Genomic DNA, 20,540 nt, shown 5'->3' on the forward strand with positions numbered 1-20,540 from the left:
TTTCCACAAGAGTATTATTTAAAAAGGAAAAAAAATAACTCTCATCTGCAAAAAGCAATTTAATTCAGAAAGATTACGAAATGTACTGAGCATCGGATGTACCCTAACTATCTTATTTCAAAGATAATGGAATTGTATTATCAGGACCTTAACAAGTGCCTAGGCTGTCTAGTTTTCGTCAGTATTTCTTGAACAAGAGGCATGCTGTTTGAGGAGTAACTGTAGCCTATATGTAGCAAGAACAATGTCAGATGACTGCTTCGTCGTAAAAGCTCTTTAAAATGATTCTTTTTGTAACTCTGAATAAATTGCTTTCAAATTCATGCTGTTATCTAAGGACGAAGTGAATAGAAGATGTACTAATTTAACAGGTGTATGATTTGAAAGTGGTTCAACAGAGAGGAAATGGATGCTCGAAGGTTTCTTTGCTGTTGGTTAACATATCAGGAGAATTATTTCCCTTGGCAGGTCTGTAAGCCACGTTTGCTTCGCATCAAATTACAGAACAGTCGTGATGCTTCAACTATAGGCAAGCTCAACGTCTGCAGGTTTCATTAAGCAGCCATAGGTACCACGGTACGATAACAGAACCTTCACAGTCGTTATACGTGGCTACTGGAGCAGTTACTTATCCTGGTAACCTGACCTGGTTATCGTGGAATAGCTGTTTACAAGAATCATGAAAGTATGTTGAGTGTGGAAAAATAACAGTGAGAGTTTTATAACATATTCCTTAAAGATAAGAAAAAAAAAGTTACAGGTAAAGGATTATCCAGCTGAACAAATACATCAGTTCTCTTAAAGTGAAGGTATTTCTCAGAAAACATACCTGCATATTATCTTCAAAAAAGCATATGCTCAATTTCGATATAAAAAAAAAAAATTACCAAAACCGAAAAACTGATGAAGATGAAATAAAGGAGACAATCATAAAGAAGAAACATAATTGTTGTTTATTTAATTATTACAGAGCACAAATATCGGGAGACTAACTAGAAAGAAGGATTTATACAGAATCAGAGAAATAAGAGTTAAGCAAAATTGTCCGGTTTGCAGACTAATTCTAGAACATTGAAACATGGTACAGTACGACAGACACGGGTTAGCTTACGTTCAAAACATATAAGCTCGTATAGTCCGCTGTGCAATTATATCTGGAAAAGGGCTTATTCTCACTAATATGTAAATATGTCCGAACCAGTGTTACGAGAGTGATTCAAGGTATATTTATGCTATATGTGTACTGCCCACCTGTTTTTGATCGTGTACATTTCTGTGATTATTGAATATCTGGAAATAACTGGCCTATTACACTCGTTTGGCAATTTTCTCTTTCTTTCTTGTTTTAACTATGTAATCTTACTATTACTTTTTTGTTTTACTCCCAATAAAAAATTATTATGCAATCAATTTCTGTCAACTGTTTTTATTCTGAATCTGGATACTGAAAAAATAAAATCACGTGCACTCTGGATTTGTTATTTAGGTTACATTTCATATTATAAAACAACTTGATTACTAATTCTGCTCTCTATCCATTTTCATGACATTAGTAACCCTTGCAGTCACGACCCTAGACAAAACCCAATGACTCCATTTTTAACGCAGCCTAACTTCATAAGCCTGACCTACTGATCCTCTCCTTGTTTGGTACATGGTGTCTAATCTGCAAGTCATGAATATGCAGTTATCCCGCCTTATTTTCTGCTGCTATCATAGTACTAAACATGGAACTCCTATTTTTTTTTTTTTTTCTTTACACCAAGTCCATTCACTTTCATTTTTGTCGTCAGTTATTATTTAATTTTCTTCAGTAATAAAGATTTCACTTTGCTGTCAGAGGTTGGCAATGCTATATAATTGTCATCTATATTTTAAACGATATGGTTAGATTTTATACAATTTGTAGTGATAATATCTTCTTCCAAACAGAAGACTGGTGACACATTAAGAAAATGGTTGATATATAACACAAAGAAAATTCAGCTTAGATAAAGTATTCATAAAACAGCCGGATAAAATTGAGAGAGAGAGAGAGAGAGAGAGAGAGAGAGAGAGAGAGAGAGAGAGAGAGAGAGAGAAACTCAGCCTACTATCATTTGTCATTCTCGGAAGTCGTTTTAGAATTTTCAGAAGGGGAGATTTGACATTTTTCACAACCGAGCTTTAGCCCATTTTGTTATAATAGTTTTAGGATTCTTTTCATCCCATAGCCTCCCCCCTTTGCGCTACCGTCACGCCTGATGTTTTGATAGAGGTTCAAAGAGTTCCACCTGCTGAAAGATACTTCCAGGCTTCTCAGTCGAACGTACTAGATTTCTCAGAAGTGAGATTTCTGCCGTATAAAGCAAACGCTCTGGTATGTTCCATATTCCTTTCACTCTGATTTGAATCGGGGTCTTAACTTTCGTCCAAAAGTATTCCTGGGCCTCAGCTAAATTCCAGTATATCAAAATATTGCATCGTATGCACCATTTTGATATACTGGATATACCTTTAAGTGATGACTGCTGATGCTCATCACGCATTACTTAAAGGTGTTTGCCAAGTCCTTTCGGCCCCTAATCCCACATACTCCCTAGACGTTTACTTTACCTCTGTTCCCGATTCTGTTCTTCATTTTTGCTGTCCAACCTCTCTAACTCTTCTCTCTTAGTGCGACATCAGATTCAAATTTTCATCTTTTTTCCCGCTGTCCAACAGCTCCAACGCTCTCTTTCATTGTCCCCAACACTGAATGCCGAAAGTTCCCCAGTTCTTGGCTTGACAACCTAAATCTCCTAAAGTCAAGCAATCATATCCATAATTACCAACCCAATATACTACAATATACAGTTTTTAGCAAACGCTTTTATGAACTAAAGGCATTCTCGTTCCTTGTCTCAGTTCATCTCCACCATACCTTTATTTTGATATTCAAGAAGCTCATTTATCAAAGCTCTAATAATCTATCAAGGATATTCACTGTAGATAGAATTTGACATTTGAGGGCCTCCTTCAGCATGACCCCGGTTCCTTGATTTTGAAATATCCTAATCAACAATGATGAATACACATCTTTAAGCATTAATAGACATCAGGGCAAAACCTTTAAAATGATTTCTATTTTTCGCGGTAAGAATAATTTATAAACAAGCTTAGAAAATTGAAACCCCAGTTATTAAATGTGGGAGTTTTACTCAGTTCGGTAGCAGAGTCATTTCCTTAAAACGGTAGGGTGAAGAAATTATCAGTTTAGGACAGTATGCCTGAGTAACGTTATTGGATTTTTGTTTGTCATTTATAGTTATCAGCAAAAATGGGAAATATATCATATTCTAATCATAAATATTATATTCCCGTTCAGAATGCCAAACTACAACAGTTAAATGCCACCAATGTACCTTATTTTCTTGGGCTTGGTTTTAACCAAACTCTTTTTTCCCCAAATACAGATGTGTGTTACACATAACTACAGATGGTGTTACATCACACCACCATACACGTCAAAAGGGTGGAGAAATGGAGATAGAGAACGTGGAGTTCGATGATAAGAGGCAATGATAGCTGATAAAAGATGGTAATATATCTTCTTATATCATCTCAGGTACACTTCCCGCGTGTAACTGTTAGCAGGCCCTTCCTCGCCCTCATTCGCCATGAAGACCGCCCTCCTCCTCTTAGCGGTAGCAGGCGCTGCCCTGCTATCCGTCGCCTCGGCCGGTGGGTACAGAAACCAAAAGCTGTAGCTGAAACTGATATATTATATCTTTTTTCTGTAAGGTGAAACAACTGAATCTCTATCCTGAAGGCTTAAAATGTAAATTTGCAGGAAAATTAAACGTTACTCACTGGTGGAAAGTCAGTGTATATCTTTTTTTTTCAAAGGCCAAATTTTGTCTTGAAGTCCCAGGACGTTCTGCCCAAAGGATAAATTTGTAGGCAAGTCGTGTTGAAAATTAAACATTGCAATTACTCACTGGTGCAAAGTCAGTGTATATCTTTTTTTTTCAGTAAGGTGAAATAAATAAATCTTTATCTTGAAGGCTTAAAATGTCAGGACGTTCCGCCCAAAGGATAAATTTGTAGGCAAGTCGTGTTGAAAATTAAACATTGCAATTACTCACTGATGCAAGGTCAGTGTATATATTTTTTTTTCAGTAAGGTGAAATAACTGAATCTCTATCCTGAAGGCTTAAAATTTCAGGACGTTCCGCCCAAAGGATAAATTTGTAGGCAAGTCATGTTGAAAATTAAAAAATTTATTACTCATTGGTGGAAAGCCAGTGGTTAGCACTTAATGTCAAAAAGAATGAAGCTGCAATAGATTCCGGTCAGAAGATAACATTCCTAACACTTCTGTTAAGATAAATTTAATTGTTATCACTTCTCGCAAAACATGAATTTGTTAGCAATTTTTATAACTTTAAAGTAGTAAGGTTTTATCTTAAAGCTAAAATTCCTAATACATACTTTGCGACGAAGTTTATTAACTAGTACTTCTTTGCCAAAGTTCTGGAATTGCTAATACATTCTGCCAAAATATTATACTTGCCAAAAGCCAAAATTGCTGTCAATTGTTGGAAAAACTTTAAATTATCATAACTTCTAATCAAAATATGTGCTGGCCCTCTTTACGAGAAACTCAAATGATTGATACTGCTGCCGGTCAAAAGGTTTTCTATTATCAGCTCTCTTCAAAAACTTATATTCGAGCAGAAAAGTCAAATCATAGAGTCATTAGACCGAAACTAACTAAACTGCAAGAACTTATTAAAAAGAAACTCAAATAGATAGTGTTCTCCGCAAAAAAAATCAAATAACTAGTGCTTCTTGCAAAAAAAAAAAAGTTTAAATTCCTATTACTACCTGGTCAAGATATGGTTAAATTAATAGCACTTCCTGTACAATACAGGTTTATATTACAAATAAAAATAACTGAAATAATGTGAATTTGATGAGTAATTCTTCGCCACAAAAAGATGGCCTGCAGGTTTCTTTTGACGGATAATAGTACAACTCTCTTTAAGTTATATTTCCTTTTCGTGTCTACCTATGAAATGTTTCCTGTTTCCCTTCTTGGGATCTTTTAAGTTCACTTTCATGTCCATAATCGGTTCTCGATATTGAACATTAGCAGCGATGCATCGTACTTTTGGATATTTCTCTATAAAGGGATAATAGCAACAGGAATTTTGAGAAATTATGCCGAGATTATCTTCTCTGAAAGAAAATATTAAAAAAGAGGGCTCCAGTTTAGGGAGCCTTTTATTGCTCACAGGTGATTACCCCACAGTTTTAGCATTTCTTCCAATATGGGTTTTCCAAGAAACGATTCTTGGAAGTAAAGTACTACAACCTATGAAAATTTTGTAGGAGATAATGAACGAAAGTTGGATAGATGTTTAAGAAAACCCATTAAAAATTGCATATTTAGGGAGTTACATTGTAAATAACTAGCGTATATTGTACAGCAAACAAGAACCTTTAACGTTACTGCAGTTAAACTTCTCTAATATCAATTTACATGACCGAAAGGTCTAACAACTTGCTAATGCTAATCTTACTATTATGATATTTCTACAGTCTCCTGAAAATTTCACTTTCCCAGATGTTTCCAATGCCCAGAAGCAGCATGATGTGAACTATCTGCTGTGGAAGGTAAATGAACACCTTCGTGATGAGAAACACCTAGACTATGCTAAAACCTTTGACCCAGAGGCCGACAAATCCCATTACACGGATAATGGAGAAGCTATCCACCGCCTCATGAAAGAACTCAAGGATCACCGTCTCCTGCAGCAAAAGCACTGGTTCTCCCTATTCAACGACAGACACCGCGAAGAAGCTCTTATGCTCTTTTGATGTCTTCATGCATTGCAATGACTGGGAAACAGCCGTCAAAAATGCTGCCTATTTCCGTGACCGAATGAACGAGGGAGAATTCGTGTATGCAATTTATGCTGCTGTCATCCACCATCCACTGGCTGAACATGTTGTTCTTCCTCCACTCTATGAAGTCACACCTCACATGTTTACCAGCACGGAAGTCATCCAAGAGGCCTATGCAGCTAAGATGAAACAGACACCTACCAAAATCAAATCAACCTTCACAGGCACAGCTAGGAACAAGGAACAGCGTGTTGCCTACTTTGGAGAAGACATTGGCATGAATACCCACCACGTATTCTGGCATTTGGAATTCCCATTCTGGTGGCAGGATTCTTATTCTCACAAACTCGACCGCAAAGGAGAAAACTTCTTCTGGGTACATCATCAGCTCACTTGTCGCTTTGATGCCGAAAGAATTTCCAACTACTTGGACCCAGTCGAGGAACTGCAGTGGGATAAACCTATCCATGATGGATTTGCTCCTCATACCTCCTACAAGTATGGAGGAGCTTTCCCATCTCGTCCTGATAATGTTGATTTTGAGGACGTTGATGGCGTTGCACGTGTTAGAGACATGATCATCACTGACAGCCGTATCCGAGACGCCATTGCTCATGGATATATCGTCAAGGAAGACGGTTCTCACATTGATATCATGAATGACCATGGCATTGATGTTCTTGGTGATATTATTGAATCTTCTATGTACAGTCCCAATACTCAGTACTATGGCGCTCTCCATAACACTGCCCATATTATGCTTGGTCGTCAGACAGATCCTCATGGTAAGTATAATATGCCACCAGGTGTCATGGAACACTTTGAAACTGCCACTCGAGATCCCGGTTTCTTCCGACTTCACAAATATATGGATAATATCTTCAGGGAACACAAGGATAGCCTTCCTAGTTACACTAAGGAGGAGTTGGATTTTGAAGGAGTTCATGTTAAGAATGTTGCCATTGACGGAACCTTGGAAACTTACTTTGAAGATTTTGAATACAGTTTGATCAATGCAGTCGATGACACCGTTGAGATTGCTGACGTTGAAATCGACACCTATGTTCCACGTCTGGACCACAAGGAATTCTCATACAACATTGATGTTAACAATGAAAAAGGATCTGAAGTTTTGGCAACTATTAGAATTTTCGCTTGGCCTCATGAAGACAACAATGGTGTCAAGTTCTCCTTTGATGATGGCAGATGGTATGCCATTGAGCTGGACAAATTCTGGGTAAAATGTAAGTAATACTTTTTCTTGATATATTTCGTATATACCTCTCTTTTCATTTTTGACTTTAACAACATTTATGCTAAGTTACATATACATCAATAATAATTTTTCCTTTTAAAATCAGATCACCTCTATGTAAAGTTGAATTCATATACGAGTTGTGCTACATATGATGCTACAAATAATGTCTGAAAGATTAAAGTGCATTAGGAATATCGAAAACAAGAGTAGAATCAGTTTTATATGTTCTTGCTTTCGTTAATGAGTATGAAAGGCTTTATTGAGGAATAATTAACAAGAATAATGCTTTGTGTCTAACTGCACTAATCCCTTAAAACATCTCTTGACAGTATCTCCAGGAGATAACCACATCGTCCGTAAATCAAAGGAATCTGCTGTCACAGTAGCTGATGTCCCTAACTTCAAAACCCTAATGGAGAAGACTGAGGCTGCTCTCTCAAGTGGAGGAGACCTGGATTTACACGAATACGAGAGTGCCACTGGTCTACCAGATCGTTTCCTCCTGCCCAAAGGTAACCAAAATGGCATGAACTTCGACCTCTTCGTTTGCGTGACAGACGGCGAGGCCGATGCTGCTGTGCCTGACCTCCACACCAAGGACAACTTCATCCATTACGGTGCTCATGGAGTCTACCCTGATAAGAGGCCTCATGGTTACCCATTCGACCGCCACGTCGAGGATGAACGCATCTACGAACAAATTACCAACTTCCACCACACACACGTTAAGGTTTACAATCATGGTGAACACATTCATCATCATGACTGAAAGACTGTATTCAAACATTAAATAATACAGCTATATATGAAACTGATATTGTGAATAACTTATTTCTTCCTCAGGGAAATTACATACTGTAGGTACTTGAGAGGTGACTCTTAGTTACCCGTCTTATTACTATTTTAGAATAAAAAATCTATGGAGTAAACAAGAGTAATTTTAGGATAAGCTTACTTGTATTTTAAGTATATACGTGGATAGCGTAAATAAATAGAAAAACAAAAATCAAGATTCTTATACTTGATTGAAGTTAAAGCACAAGCACCACATTTAATTAAAACTTAGTTCTAAGCTAAACAGTTTGGATGGGGTATTTGTTTAAATAAAACTACCATTTGGAAAGGACAATTTTAGGTATTTAGTTGAATAGTTGTTTCGTAATAACTGATAAAAAAACGCGGAGGACAACATAACGTCAATTATCTATAACACCGATCGCGGCTATACTGAAGAAATAAAGAATTCTGCGTGTTTTTTTTTTCTTTTGAGAGGAAATAACTGCCAGACACGGGTGAACAAGCGTTGGTTCAGGATGCTATAAGAGAAACAAAAGGAAATGTTCCAGTTTTCATTTTTAGTTTCTGTAAAAGAAGACTATTGAGATGGCTATTTTTCTGTCCGTCCGCACTTTTTCTGTCCGCCCTCAGATCTTAAAAACTGCTAAGGCTAGAGGGCTGCAAATTGGTATGTTGATCTTCCACCCTCCAATCATCAAACATACTAAATTGCAGCCCTCTAGCCTCAGTAGTTTTTATTTTACTTAAGGTTAAAGTTAGCCATGATCGTGCATTTGGCACCGCTATAGGCGCCAACAGCTCAGACCACCACTGGGCCGTGGCTGAAAGTTTCAGGGGTCGCAGCTGAATGTTTCATGGGCCGTGGCTGAGAGTTTCATACAGAATTATCTGTATAGAAAACTAAAAAGCGCAAAGGTATTGAAAGTTAAAGAGGTCAGTGTGACAAAATATCACGAATGCTCGTTACATATGAGTAGGACCAGTGAAGATGATGATGATGATGATAATGATGATTATTATTAACTTTGTTATTTTTTGTGCCTATTTTTTGCGTGACGCTAAATGAAATATCACGAAATTCTTGAAGAAAAGCACAATTCATAATATCCATAGGCACATAATTCTGTAACCGAAATCATTCTAGTCATCTATGAAACCGGAAACAGTATCAGGCTTTTCAGTGGCATTATGAAGTAGGTGAAAGGAAGACAACAACAGGAAAAAAGAGAAGCTTCAGCATTTTAATGCACATTTTATGCCATGAAAAAGAAGCGAGAAAAACCTCACCCAACCTCAAGCCCAGACAGCCCCGACTACCAGTGTCTCTGTGCTCTCTCATGACTCTTCTCTCAGAGAGGCCACGCTTCCCGCTTTCTTACCAACCCTTCCAGACAATATCCTGGAAGTACCATCGAGTTCCAGACATTTATATCTCCTAGAGTATATTTTTTTCAGGTTTTGCTCTCTCTAGGGAGTATGACCATCTAAGAAAGTTTCTCATTACAGATGAAAGGCAATTGTAAAAGCATGGAATTAAGTGACAAGATTTGTGTGGGCAGTTTTAGGTTTTCCACTTGCCTTAATTATTTACTATTGTAAACCACTTTACGAATCCTTATAATAACAGGTTTAACACACTAATATAGAGTTTTGACTCTTCTTTCCAATTCACGCATTTTTTTAAAATTATTTTTCACGTTGTTCTATACATATACAGTGAAATTCTTAATGTTCCACTTCTGCAGCTGCTTCCCTGAGAAAAGTGTCAATGACCGAAGCAGTTACGACGACAGAATGTAACTGTTTGTTATGCTTTCAAATCAAAGCTCCCGCTACCAACTAAAGTTAGTCTTATGGCATTTTTCAGGATTAATTTTCTGTATTTACTTTTATGGAGCTGCTGGGAGTTTTTTTTATAATTTCACAAATGAATATTTGTAGATGATCACTGAACTAAATCAGCATAAAAATATAAGCTTAATAGAGTTGCAATGCACGGCGAAAAGTGTATGGCGGATTATAAGAGAAAATTAAAACCTATATAACAGCCACATTCTTTTTACTCGCAATACATGCAAGTAATCCGAAATTCCGACTCTTGTTGATGTATCAGCGCAGAGCACTCTCAGCACAAAGACTCCATAAAGAATTACAACAGTTCCATACTACTAAACAAAGAACATGAATCCTGGAAAAATGCTATAAGACTAACTTTAGTTTGCAGCAGGGAGCTTTATTTATGTGCGTTAGAGTGTAGATGATGTTGCTCACGTATAATATATACATATATATATATATATATATATATATATATATATATATATATATATATATATATATATATATATATATATATATATCTGGTATGTATATACATATATATATACATATATACATATATAATATATATATAATATATATACAGTATATATATGTATATGTGTGTGTGTTTGTGTGTTTATAAGACATTTTCTGCTCAGAATGACCTTTTCTTTCATTCCCCAAAATATTTGCATAAATTCATTTACCCAAAAATATTTATGTATATATATATATATTTATATATATATATATATATATATATATATATATATATATATATATATATATATATATATATATATATATATATATATATATATATATATATATATATATATATATATATATATATATATATATATATATATATATATATATATATATATATATATATATATATATATATATATATATATATATATAAATGACACCGTGATTTATATACAACCCATGAAGCTACAAATGTCACTTAATATCTTGATAGCTCAGTGGTAGAACGTCGACTGGAGTTGCTGGATAAGTTCTGCGTCCTGGGATCGCGACCCAGCAGTACCAATCCAATTATCACTTATAAATTCTCCTTCGGTGATAATTCCTTATCGGGATACTCCCGAGGTAGCGTGAATTTGATAATAAGCAACATTTGTAGCTTCATGATTGTATATAAATCACGGTGTGATAAAAAATTTCATAATAAGAGCTGCGTGTTCCAAACGTACCAGTGAACTATCATGGCGGAGGTGGGCTAATGCCGAGGTTAAGTACAATTTCCCCACTCGCGACGGGAAAAATAAGTACAGCAAACTCGGCATTGACTTGTACCTCTCTTGATAGCTCAGTGGTAGAACGTCGACTGGAGTTGCTGGATAAGTTCTGTGTTGTGGGATCGCAACCCGGCAGTATCAATCCATTTTATCACTTATAAATTTGCCTTCGGTGATAATTCCCTATCAGGACACTCCCGAGGTAGCGTGAATTTGATATTAAGCGACATTTGTAGCTTCATGATTGTATATAAATCATGGTGTGTTAAAAAATTTCATAATAAGAGCTGCATGTTCCAAACATACCAATGAACTATCATGGCAGAGGTGGGTTAATGTCGAGGCTAAGTATAATTTCCCCGCTCGCGACGGGAAAAATATGTACAGCAAACTCGGCATTGACTTATACCTGTCTTGATAGCGCAGTGGTAGAACATCGACTGGAGTTGCTGGATAAGTTCTGTGTCGTGGGATTGCGACCCGGCAGTACCAATCCATTTATCACTTATAAATTCCCCTTTGGTGATAATTCCCCATCGGGATACTCCTGAGTAGTGTGAATTTGAAATTAAGCGACATTTGTAGCTTCATGATTGTATGTAAATCACGGTGTGATAAAAATTTCATATATATATATATATATATATATATATATATATATTTATGTATATATATAAATATATATATATATATATATATATATATATATATATATATATATATATATATATATGATTATTATCACTTTTGTACGTGATTCATTTATCACACCTTACCACATTACCCGTTTCTTATTTTTTTCACCTGTGGTAATGTGTGATATATATATATATATATATATATATATATATATATATATATATATATATATATATAAGTATATACATATATATACTGTATATATATATGTGTATATATATATATATATATATATATATATATATATATATATAATTATATATATATACACATATATGAGAGAATCTCATTTTTGTAATAGATTACATCTCGATCACACGCACAGCATTTTACAATACTCCTGCCACCAAGGACAGATACAGGTTTATTTTCAAACATGATATGCAGATAGAACAATGAAAGTTGAAATTAAACATAAAAAGTAAGCGAAACTATATACAATATATGCAAAGAAATTACAGTTTTTAAAGAAAATTAGACTCCTCCTGATTCAAGCCTCTACGTAATTCAGCATTCCTTATTTAAATTTCAACAAATGCCCTTGTGTAATATTTTGAAGTTGGTGATGCTAAAATTAGTGGAACTTGTGCCCGCAATGTTGTCTGATAGGTGAAGAGATTAGGACTCTTTAATATTTATCTAGTTGGGACGGCAGTTCGCTTCCTCATTATAATATCTGTATTCTTGAGTGCATAATTTTTTCTTATCACACTAACACCGTGTGCTGCACTTTTCATTTGCTAATTTTCTATGCCCTAATGCATGTAAGATATTCTGTTAACTTTACCATAAAATTCGAAACTTTTCTTTCCATTATTAATACTTCAATGTTCACGATTTAATGCTTCGATATGATCCCAGGGGCATTGTTTTAACTTAACTTTTTTTTTTATTCGCATTCGGTTTTGTCAGCGTTCATTAATTTATCTTTGAATGTTTTTTTTTAATCTGTGGAAATATTGAATCCATGATAGTGACCCGTGTAAAAGTAGTCCAAAATTTTTCTCATATTCTTAAATGATTGCGTAGTAAGAACAGTTTTGTTGTATTTAATTCCAAAGTCATTGTTATTTGTATTCCATATTAGTGTATGAAGGGCCTTTAAGCATCGTCAGCAAAAATTAGTTCCGAAAAGATATTTTTCATTACTAATGGCTCCCCATACCGTGGTTTGTTTCGTCTCGTTAAACACGACTCCGCCCTCAGTGCTAGTGTTTAAAAAACAAGAAAAAAGTGCACACACTCGATCACAGTTTTGTATATTTTGCTTTAGGTTAGCATGGTAAAGCATCTTTAAAAAGCTTAAGATCATGTTACCATCGTTGACGACGAACTTCCACTACATTCAAGTTAAGGATTCTAACATTGAGGGACACACTCCCAACCATAGATAATTCCTATATCTTCCCAATCACAGACTCAGTTTCAACGAAATTTTGAATGTGAATAAAAAGAAATAATGTTATGCGTCTACCATATTTTAAAATGTGTAGGTATTCAGAAAGAAGTGCAACCCAAAGAGAAGCTTCTCTAGTGAATCCTCCAAAATATAACCTAAGAGTCATGAGTTCTTTCGGTGACTTTCCAGTTTTAATTTGGAATTTTTTAATCCTTAAACTGAACATTCCATAAGAAAGAAGGATTATCCTTCGAAGTCACACCAGAATGAGCAACATCCCCAGTTTCATTGACGACGAGCAGGTACCTCTGCTCTTCATCAACATTGTTATCCAAGGTCATATTTCTTTAAAAGAAGAGTTACACTAATTCAAAGAGTGACAGTCTAGGCAAAAAATACAAGGTTGTTTTAGGAAACGAAACACTAAAGGTCAAGAATTTGTTGTATGGCACCAAATACTGACCAATGTACATTATCCGATTTTTTTTATAAACATATGATCTATGTCCAAAATTAATTCTTTACAGGCATTATAACAGAAGTGCAAAACATGTGCATGTAAGTAAAATTCTTTAAGGCGCAATAAAATGGCGATGTGAATATGAAATATTTAACGACAATAATATTTACACTTAGGAAAGAATTTTCAATAGAAGAACGTCATGTATGCTCGTCGGTATTGTTTACTAAAAATGAAATTTAATTTAAGAGTAAGGCGCTTAAATTATAATCACCCTAACATATTATTCCCCGTAATTACAGTTCAGAAAAATGAATACGAATAGATCAAGGAAAACGTTCTTTAGAGTATCCTCAGGTCCGGGAACCCACAAAACGAATGGGAAGTCTACGATACATATTCTAAAGAAGAGCCCAGTATTAGGGAACATGGCTATCCACTTATGTGCTGCTTGAGGCTACTCACGGTGACCCTTTAAGATGACCCACCTAATGGAAGTAGCAAGATAGATGCTTCCTTAACCTATGCAAAGCAAAATTATAAATGAAAGTAGAATTTAAATCCCGTTATATAAATCATTTTGTACTATGAATCCAAGATGCTGACATCTTTGAATCGGTGTGTGTGTGTGTGTTTTTTCATACGCTGTTCATCGAACATTGCGCGCTAATCGATAGGGCAATAAATCATTTAGGAGGTATAAAGAAAGTGTTATAAATTATAGTCAGCTATTTTTTAAGTATTTTATAAATTACACTCAAAACCATAAGGTGGTTTCTTGCTTTACGGCTGTATTTAGGAAAGATTCCAACCATGCATCGTTTGGATGCTAAGCAGCGGCTTATTGAACAGCGACCTAAAGAGGGAGCGTGAATTTTTCGCCTGTATGGAGTTTTTGAATACTGGAAAATGTAGAGCCATTTATAAATACTTCTACTTTTAATAAACCCTTGAAACTTGGGAGGGAATGAAACGAAAACCACAAACATTACGAAGAGTTTTAAAAGTCTTTTTAGAAAGTTGGGTTCAGTGCTTTTATAATAATGATAATAATAAAGTCTTTTATTAATATTTTTACTTGTTTTTTCTGTACAAGATGAGTAATCGCTTACAGAGACCGACCTAAAATACAAATAAACTTGTAAGTAAAGTTGCAAAGAATTTTATCCCATGAGAGAAAACAAACAGAAAACAATAAATGTGAAAATTTTAACAAATAGTCATAAGAGAAAACAAACAGAAAACAGAATAAGAATAAAAATTTAATCAAATGGTAAATACGTACATGCATATTTAAGCAATATCTCTCAGCCAAACTATCATGTGCTGCCTGTGCTTAAAGGAACCGCAATAAATTCCTTCTAACCTGTGAACATCGGCTTTGATAGCAGTAATCAAAAGTCTGCTTCATAATATTATGGTAAAGAATATAGATATTCTTGTTATTAGGAGCAGGACAAAATAGCACCTCAGGTGAGTGTGTGAATTAAGTACCAAAGAAAATAGGTAACATTCACTGACCTTATGGGGCTAAGTAATAGACACTAAGCACAGGAAAGTATATATAGCACACTAGGCCCAGGGTATTAAGTAATATTTATTGTGGCTCAGGCTTCAGTTATTAAAAGAAGCTCTTCGGTACTTACTCCTGTTGGTTTTCCAGATTTTCTCTAAGTAGTTGCTGGTAGTCACACAGTAAAACACTTCTCTATAAAGATAGGAAGTCTTTCGAGCAACACACCACATTCAAGAATTCTTATATGTGGGATCTGAAGCACTGTAAAAAGGCAATTTGGAGTATACGTTATCTGTAGGTATTTTCAAACACTGAGTGTGATTTAGCGGGGTTTCCTACATTAAGTAATTCGCGTAGGGACATTGCATGAATTGATTAATGATGTCTTAATTTCCTCATCAGTTCCGTGCACTACTTATGCCGTCACTTTCGGATTTGATCCAGTGATGATCATGTCTCTAACTCTTGCAACGCCATCAACGTCCTCGAAGTCGACATCATCAGGGCGAGAAGGGAAAGCTCCTCCATACTTGTAGGATGCGTGAGGAGCAAATCCATCATGAATAGGCTTATCCCAATGCAGTTCCTCGACTGGGTCCAAGTAGTTGGAAATTCTTTCGGCATCAAAGTGGCAAGTGAGCTGATGATGTACCCAGAAGAAGTTTTCTCCCTTGCAGTCCAGTTTGTGAGAATAAGAATCCCTCCACCAAAATGGGAATTCCAAATGCCAGTGTCTTCTCCAAAGTAAGCTACACGTTGTTCCTTGTTCCTGGCTGTGCTTGTGAATGAGGATTTGATTTTGGAAGGTGTCTGTTTCATCTTAGCTGCATAGGCTTCGTGGATGACTTCGGTGTTGGTGAATAAGTGAGGTGTGACTTCATAGAGTGGAGGAAGGACAACATGTCCAGCCAGTGGATGGTGGGTAACAGCAGCATAAATTGCATACACGAATCCTCTCTCGTTCATGTGCTCCCGGAAATAGGCAGCCATTTTAGTGCCCGTATCCCAGTCCTTGCAATGTATCATGACGTCGAAAATAGAAGAGCTTCTTTGTGGTGTCTGTCGTTGAAGAGGGAGAACCAATGCTTTCGTTCCAGCAGACGGTGGTCCTTGAGTTCTTTCATGAGGCGGTGGACAGCTTCTCCATTATCTGAGCAATGGGATGTGTCGGCCTCTGGATCGAAGGTTTTGGCATAGGTTTTATGGGTTTCATCACGTAGGTGCTCATTTACCTTCCATAGGATAAAGTTCACGTTGTGCTGCTTCTGGGCAAGAGGTACATTTGCAGTTAAATATAGAAAATGAATAGATAGAAAATCGGGTTGAGGGATGGGCAACAGTTATTCGAAAATTGTCCTCGCATTGTATCACTCAGTTTTGACTCATTTTAAAATGACCACAAATAGTTTGTAATAGAGTAGTTTTTATTATTATTTCCTCAACGTGTGATGTATTCCATTTTCAAAGGTATACTTTATATTAATATAGTCTAAAATTGCAGTGCATGTTATCATGGAGATTTTTATATTATTCAGTATTGTAGTAAACGAATATTTTTCAGAGCTTTGGATATAAGTTACACCTTTTATATCTTCATGTTCTACCCTTTTTTTATCCTTTTAGCATTATAATTTTTATAAATATTCTGCTGTTCACCCTCTCTGCATCATTTAGTAAAAATATCAGTCTAACAAAGACAGAAAGGCGTCTTCATCTATGCTAAGGGAGGCTGGGTGTTTCAAAAAAGTAACGTCTTTAGTTAGCATTAGAGGCCTAACCCATAGGGAGGGTCTTACCAAGTAACCTCTGGTAAAGGTGGTCTTAAGCTTCCTTTTGCTCTGTCCTATGCATTCGGCAATGTCTCTGTCAATTTTTCAGACTGCCTGGGGCGATGTACGAAGTCGGAAAAACACCCCAGGCCTACAGCTCTGACCTGAGCCAAGTCAGAGAGATTCTAATGTCCGAGCTGAGAACACACTTCGTGCTCAGGCAAAACTGTGTCCTTTGTAACCCCCCCACCCCCCCCCCATCTTTTCATTAGTGAATAACATTACCGTGAGTTTTCAAGAATCTGTCTTGTCAGTTGCAGTGCGCAAGCAAACCACATAACGCTAATTCTGAAAATCGACAAGTATCTGCTGTTTGTTAATGTTTCTTCCCTTATATCTCAACCTTTCTATTGTTTCCTCTTCACCACCATCTACGAGGACCTGGTATAACCAATTTACTTTTATGAAGTCTAGTGTAAAAATAATTAATATTGCCTAGTGACTGTGTAAACTATTCCCGTGCAGTAAGTATGACTTAGGGAAAGTTAAGTAAGTAAATTTCAGGCAGCCTTGTATCTTGATCCCATTGTTCTGAAGAGAATTAGCCTTCAATAATACAAAACTGAGTACGATATCTCGAATACTTCGTTGCGTTATAACTTTACTTGAAGCAAAGGAAAATTGACTGTGTTCGACATGAGCGAAAGTTCATATAATTTCCTTGCTATAACTGCACATTCTTTCTTTGTCGAGGACCATTTGGGAAGTAAAGGGGTTTGATGTAATCCATTTGTTGCAGAGTAATCCGTTATCCCATATATGGTTTTCCCCGACTGGTGACCTTATTGAATTAAGTAATTGTCTGTCTGTGAGGCTAACTCTAGCTTTAATTGACAGGTTACGTGTGCCATTGGCGACGCAGGGCCCCATAAATTGCATTAATTAATTAATAAACTCATCAGCCAAGCCCCACACGTAACATAATATATTTAAAAAAATTATACCCCGTTTACGAGTATCTTCAAATGATTCCACTTTCCATTATTTGCATTCAGTGCAACTTCTTCACCCTTTACTTTTAACAGGATCACACAAACTTGATTTGAATTTCCTTTTGAATAACTGAGATGTTATGCTGAAACCTTTTTGGCAATGCAAAATAAGATTTTTATGTACTTTAAAGTCCTCCTGGGTCTTTGTAGGCTCATAGGGCAGGCACTGATCTCCAGTGGGTGATAGGTCCCAATGCCCATGATACGTGTCCAGTGTGTTGCTAGGCCTACTGCTTAACTTCCCAGCCTGAGGGCTGATACCTATTCTCCTACTGAACCTCTTGAGTATTTTTGTACCACTAGGTTGACGGGCTGCCAGGATTTTTGCAGTGTGCGCAATCCGAGCCATCAGTGAGCGGCGGGATTTGAACCCCGGCCCTCTTGTTATTTCATGATGATTTGTGACATGAAGCCAATGACAAACAAATCATCAGATATTCTAATAATCTTTAAACTAAAATAGACATTTATAATGACTAAACAAAGCATGTAGATAAGGAATGAAAGTCTAACTTTGTAGGTTTTACTACACCTTGAAAATGATTTAGTAAAAGTCATATCACAAGGAATAGCTAATAAGTATGGAGCAATCAGATCTTAAGTTTTAAAAAATGGCATACATATTTTTTTTAGCCAAGGTACTCTGTCATTGAAATTTTAAGTGACAAAGCACCATCCAATACTTCTAGTTTCATCTCATCCACAGAAGTCGACTGATAAAAGGGCAGCGCCTACCACTGCTAAGAGGAGGCGAGCGGTCTTCATGATGACTGAATGCAAAGACGACCTCTTGCAAAGGCCTTTATATACAGCTCAACACACAATGTCAGTGAGCGGTCTTCCCTTCTGCCTCCTGAGAGCAACTGGGATCTCTTGCTTTTGCCCTCTGAGCCGAGATAAAGGAGTTGATGGCGCAAGGATGAAAAGAAGTTGGAACCTGAAGCAACTATGTATATATATATATATATATATATATATATATATAACACACAATCATATATATATATATATATATATATATATATATATATATATATATATATATATATATATTATTATTATATAACAGATATATTAACTCACGTTAACCCAGGTACAAGTAACAAAGTCACTTGATATCAGCCGATTTTTCTTTTCTCTCCCTAACCCCTTGCTTCCCCAGCCTCTCTCTCTCAAAATCTCTCCACACGTGATTGTGTGTTGATGATTTACTCACTCAGAAGGGATAATCTCTCTCTCTCTCTCAAGCAGTCTCTAATTCTCTCTCTCTCTGGCCCAGTCTCTTGATAATATGAAGATAATAAGATTTTAATAACTGAAGATTTGAGATGAGTTAGTGTAAGTTTAAAGGAATAGGTAGCACAATCAGCGCATATAAAAGTAATTTCCACTAGGTTTTAAATAAACGATAATTGCTAAACCTCACAAAAAATATACTCCTTTTTATTTCCACAACATCTGAACTTTGCTCAAATATTACCATTGTCTCGCGTCTTCACACCTCTTCTTTCCAAGTACTGGTATTGTTTTCCAACACAATAAATTACTTTTTCATATAATGGTAAGTGTGAGACAAAAAAAAGGATTGTTATACAGACAGGAAATCAGTTGTGCAATAGACAACAAGTAACCTACGTCTAATAAATTTCCGTGGCGGCAGATGACTGTTGAAACAAAACAGTTGCCTATCATAAACTATAGATATTGTGAGATTCAGATGAGAAATACAAGCTATATTAATAGCTATATGAAAGCTTATGAGATGTTAGAAGATCACGCAGTCATGAAAACCACCACTGGCTGACAACAGCATGAATGAACAGATGAGATCAGCATCCTTGCACCTTGGGCAGATATAATACATCTACTAAACTAGGAGTCTATAAGGGTCCTGGAATAGAAATATATAGCATTCTCCTCTGTACCCTACCCGTATGGGGTAGTGCCATCAGTGCGCCACACCCGTGCACTGTAGGCATTGCTCCTCGGCAAGGCTCCCAGCTGCAGCCCCCTTCATTCCTTTTACTGACCCTCGTTGATATTCTCTCTACTCCCCAACCCCTCCCGACAGTTGTTTCATTGAGCAACTGTGAGGTTATCCTCCTGTTACACCTTTACGACATTTTTACTCTGTTTCCCTTTCAGTGCTGAATGATGACCTCATAGATCCCACCGCTTGGCCATTGGCCTAAACATTATATTTCATTTACATATATTCTACTGCACCCTAAAGAAAGGTATTTCCGGATCTACATAATGATAGCTGACTGTAATTTAAGAAAATTTTAACAGCTAAATCCTACTTCAACACGTCGAAAAGCTTACAGTGCTTGTAAAAACACGCAGTGGTTCAAAGATTACACCATCTCGGATTCATAGCACATTGTAACGCTTTTCTATATTATCTTTTACCATATTTAAGTGAAAATCTATGCTGCTACTTCCAATAGATGGGTCATCTTCAAAGAAAGCTTTTAAGAGAGCCTCAAACAGGGAATTGAGTAAATATCTATGTTCTCTAATACTGAGCACTTAACTTAGCTTATTTATGCAGACTTCCCACTGGTTTTGTACGCTCCCTTACCTGAGGATGCCCAAAAGGACATTTTCTTCCATTAGGCCGTACTTCTTT

General features: G+C 36.2%; 2 pseudogenes; one reads left to right on the plus strand and one right to left on the minus strand.

The window, feature by feature from the left end:
* The first annotated feature begins 3,620 nt into the window (after nucleotides 1–3,620).
* On the plus strand, nucleotides 3,621–7,944 carry LOC136835697 (hemocyanin subunit-like; annotated as a pseudogene).
* A 7,558-nt stretch (nucleotides 7,945–15,502) lies between these two features.
* On the minus strand, nucleotides 15,503–18,257 carry LOC136835775 (hemocyanin-like; annotated as a pseudogene).
* Between the last annotated feature and the right edge of the window lie 2,283 nt (nucleotides 18,258–20,540).

Source organism: Macrobrachium rosenbergii, chromosome 55 (assembly GCF_040412425.1).
Source record: "Macrobrachium rosenbergii isolate ZJJX-2024 chromosome 55, ASM4041242v1, whole genome shotgun sequence".
Lineage (NCBI taxonomy): Eukaryota > Metazoa > Arthropoda > Malacostraca > Decapoda > Palaemonidae > Macrobrachium > Macrobrachium rosenbergii.